The 4621-nt window shown below is 42.1% G+C and overlaps 1 long non-coding RNA gene across 1 annotated transcript; it reads left to right on the top strand.

Moving 5' to 3' along the window:
* The first annotated feature begins 347 nt into the window (after positions 1–347).
* On the top strand, positions 348–4393 carry LOC134911064 (uncharacterized). Its single transcript, XR_010176300.1, has 3 exons — positions 348–417; positions 495–707; positions 3610–4393. It is a non-coding gene; the product is annotated as an uncharacterized LOC134911064 (long non-coding RNA).
* The last annotated feature ends 228 nt before the right edge of the window (positions 4394–4621 follow it).

The raw sequence follows: 4621 nt of genomic DNA, 5'->3' as shown, positions 1-4621 counted from the left end.
TTTTGCAAGCTGCTGAAGTATTGTTTATTCCTTGTTTGGCCTGTGAAAACGTAGATTTGTAAATGTTTATTGCATTTGTAATGTATTCTGTCAGTGTTCAATATTATTATCTTTAATTTTTCCATGATTGTATATTGAGCTGTTTGTCAGTGTAAACTAAACACCTTGGCCTATGGTTTTGGTGTTGTAAACTGTCCATAATTATACTAGACACACACAATGAAGTCACCAGTAAAAGCAGAAAAATTGTGTATTATATTTGGCACAATGGTCTTCATGGTGTGTCATTGCATAAATATTTGCACACACAATATAATGTAAATAAACACAATCTTCATTTTTAAACAGTACGAAAGAAAGCCACCACAGCCAGGACCCCAACCACCCTGGCACGAGCTGCGGATGCTGGCGAAGCAGGTAAACTATATACTTTGTGGCACATAATCTGAGTCCACAATGAAAATCAGAATACTAATGTTTGTTTGAACCCATAGGAACTTCGTCATCGCACCACATTCCACAAAGGCGCCCTCCTCAGGGGTCTGCCACTCAAAAAATCATGCCAAGCAAGAGACACCGATCTGATGTGCCAACGACACAAGCATTATCTCCGCCACAATGCCGCATCTCGACTGTGTCAGCCCAGCCACCAGTTGACATTTTGGCCAGTCCGCCATCACAGGAACCACGTTTCACTCAGCTGTCTGGTGAGTAAAAACAAAATGACATTACAATTAGTGATGAGCGTGTTCAGTTCGTCGGAATCCGAACCCGCCCGAACTTCACCTTTTTTTGCACGGGTCCGAGCAACTCGGATTGTCCCGCCTTGCACGGTTAACCCGAGCGCGCACGAACGTCATCATCCCACTGTCGGATTCTCGCGAGATTCGTATTCTATATAAAGAGACGCGCCTCGCCGCCATTTTTCACTTGTGCATTGGAGATGATCGTGAGAGGACGTGGCTGGCGTCCTCTCAGTTTCTATGTTCAGGGGGCTGCAAATATCTGTGCTCAGTGTCCTGCAAATATCTGTGCTCAGTGTGCTGCAAATATCTGTGCTCACACTGCTTTATTGTGGGGACTGGGGACCAGCAGTATATTATATAGGAGGAGTACAGTGCAGAGTTTTGCTGACCAGTGACCAGTGACCAACAGTATTATACGTTCTCTGCCTGAAAAACGCTCCATATCTGTGCTCAGTGTGCTGCATATATCTGTGCTCACACTGCTTTATTGTGGGGACTGGGGACCAGCAGTATTATATAGGAGGAGTACAGTGCAGAGTTTTGCTGACCAGTGACCACCAGTATTATACGTTCTCTGCCTGAAAAACGCTCCATATCTGTGCTCAGTGTGCTACAAATATCTGTGCTCACACTGCTTTATTGTGGGGACTGGGGACCAGCAGTATATTATATAGGAGGAGTACAGTGCAGTTTTGCTTACCAGTGACCAGTGACCACCAGTATTATATGTTCTCTGCCTGAAAAACGCTCCATATCTGTGCTGCATTGTAGTATATATAGTAGGAGTACAGTGCATAATTTTGCTGACCACCAGTATATAATATATAGCAGTACGGTACAGTAGGCCACTGCTCTACCTACCTCTGTGTCGTCAAGTATATTATCCATCCATACCTGTGGTGCATTTCAGTTTTGCACAGTTTGCTGACCACCAGTATATAATATATAGCAGTATGGTACAGTAGGCCACTGCTCCACCTACCTCTGTGTCGTCAAGTATACTATCCATCCATACCTGTGGTGCATTCAGTTTTGCACAGTTTGCTGACCACCAGTATATAATATATAGCAGTACGGTACAGTAGGCCACTGCTCTACCTACCTCTGTGTCGTCAAGTATACTATCCATCCATACCTGTGGTGCATTTCAGTTTTGCACAGTTTGCTGACCACCAGTATATAATATATAGCAGTACGGTACAGAAGGCCACTGCTCTACCTACCTCTGTGTCGTCAAGTATACTATCCATCCATACCTGTGGTGCATTTCAGTTTTGCACAGTTTGCTGACCACCAGTATATAATATATAGCAGTATGGTACAGTAGGCCATTGCTCTACCTACCTCTGTGTCATCAAGTATACTATCCATCCATACCTGTGGTGCATTTCAGTTTTGCAGTTTGCTTACCACCAGTATATAATATATAGCAGTACGGTACAGTAGGCCACTGCTCTGCCTACCTCTGTGTCATCAAGTATACTATCCATCCATACCTGTGGTGCATTTCAGTTTTGCAGTTTGCTGACCACAAGTATATAATATATAGCAGTACGGTACAGAAGGCCACTGCTCTACCTACCTCTGTGTCGTCAAGTATACTATCCATCCATACCTGTGGTGCATTTTAGTTGTGTGCAGTACTATACAGTGCTTAGTCACACAGCTACCTCATTGCGCCTCTTTTTTTCTTTGCATCATGTGCTGTTTGGGGGACTATTTTTTTGAAGTGCCATCATGTCTGACACTGCAGTGCCACTCCTAGATGGGCCAGGTGTTTGTGTCGGCCACTTGGGTCGCTTAGCTTAGTCACACAGCTACCTCATTGCGCCTCTTTTTTTTTTGCATCATGTGCTCTTTGGGGACTATTTTTTTGAAGTGCCATCCTGTCTGACACTGCAGTGCCACTCCTAGATGGGCCAGGTGTTTGTGTCGGCCACTTGGGTCGCTTAGCTTAGTCATCCAGCGACCTTGGTGCAAATTTTAGGACTAAAAATAATATTGTGAGGTGTGAGGTGTTCAGAATAGACTGAAAATGAGTGGAAATTATGGTTTTTGAGGTTAATAATACTATGGGATCAAAATTACCCCCAAATTCTATGATTTAAACTGTTTTTGAGGGTTTTTTGTAAAAAAAACACCCGAATCCAAAACACACCCGAATCTGACAAAAAAATTTCAGGAAGGTTTTGGCAAAACACGTCCGAATCCAAAACACGGCCGCGGAACCGAATCCAAAACCAAAACACAAAACCCGAAAAATTTCCAGTGCACATCACTAATTACAATACATACTTACACAGTGTTTTGTCACACAAATTACCCTGCACCAATACCACACACTAATCCTTGTACGGATCAACACCAGCAAGCACATGGCTTGCAAAATTAAGTGGTACACATCTCCACTTTAAAATATGCTCAAAATATGTGTGTACACTTGAGCCATACAGTAGTATTGTGTTTTCTAAATTAAGGGACAAAAGCTTAATTGTTTGGTGAGCAAGATTACCATCCTTTAACAGTGGTGAGTGTATACATCTTTACATTTAATGTGTAGAGATGTTTTTAAAGTCCTATATGTAGGTGAACAAAATACATTTGTGGGTGTCGCTTTTTTTGGAGTTATGTTGTTTGAACAGTAAGTTGGGTCTTAGTCTTCCATTTTTTGGGTGTTTGCTTTTCAAACTTGATTTGTTCTTAAACATCTTTTGCCTTGTGTAATCTCAAATTGAGTATTGTTGTCCACCCTCTATTTTTTTGGCCAAACTTAATTATAACAAAACATGTATGTTTCGGAAATTATTAAAAAAAGCAGAAGACAAACAATTCCCAAAATGTTGACCCCTTTAACCCCATACAGATGCAGACATCATGCCCCAGGATACCCAGCAGGACACAGATTTGCAGTAAACATTCATCCTCCAACTGCAGCCAATTGACCCAACCCAACCTACCACGCCGCCTGTAAGTATGCCTCCACCACAAAGATCCCCAACACCACAATTGAGTCCAACTACACCCCAGCCACAACAACTTGATTAGGCATTTTGGGACAGTTGGACAACACAACAGGGCCAAAATCTAGATTGTCTGCGCACCCACAGCCAATATCTTGCCAGTCTGCCCCATCACCTACCTAGACTAAGTAGGAACACCAGCAGACTCAATGTTCAACTAAGCAGAATGGCAAACACAATGGAACAAATGCGAGCAGACAACAGACAACTAATATTAAGTTTCCAACGCATAATGGATGAGCAACATCGTCATCAGCAAGCCCTCAATCAATTAATTCAAAATAATCAGCTAATTACCGAAAGTCTTTCCAGAATCATAGAAAATAATACATCAGCCACAACCCAAATGAACGCTACTCTGTCAAACCTGAGCCAAAACATTAATTTGTTGGCAACACAACAACAAGGCTCCAGCTCAGGAACCACCACACCAATCCAGACCCCAATTACCTCCCCAGTAAGAAGATCGAGCAGAACACATTCAAATGTGCCATCCCAAGCCTCTGCAGGAACCAAACATCCCCCCAAAAATAAGCTACACCTCTGCTGAAGCCACATTATTCTCCTGGCAAAAAAAAAATGTATATTTCAGTGTGGGAGACACACCAAAATTGTGTACTGTAATAAAGTTAGAAAACGCTTTATGTGCAATGTTTAATTTCATATTGACTGTCACTGTTACAGGATCATTCAGTCAGTTATCACACACATGTATTGACAAACTTTGAGCATCATGACTAACATGATACATTACAACATCACATACAGAATACATTACAAAATATTGGTTAAGATTGCAGTTACACAATGTGGAGAAGACAAAATGCCTGACATTACTCAATGACCATTATGTCT

This window comes from Pseudophryne corroboree, chromosome 4 (assembly GCF_028390025.1).
Source record: "Pseudophryne corroboree isolate aPseCor3 chromosome 4, aPseCor3.hap2, whole genome shotgun sequence".
NCBI lineage: Eukaryota > Metazoa > Chordata > Amphibia > Anura > Myobatrachidae > Pseudophryne > Pseudophryne corroboree.
The sequence above is the reverse complement of the archived record's forward strand: the minus strand, read 5'-3'. Positions and strand labels throughout refer to the sequence as shown.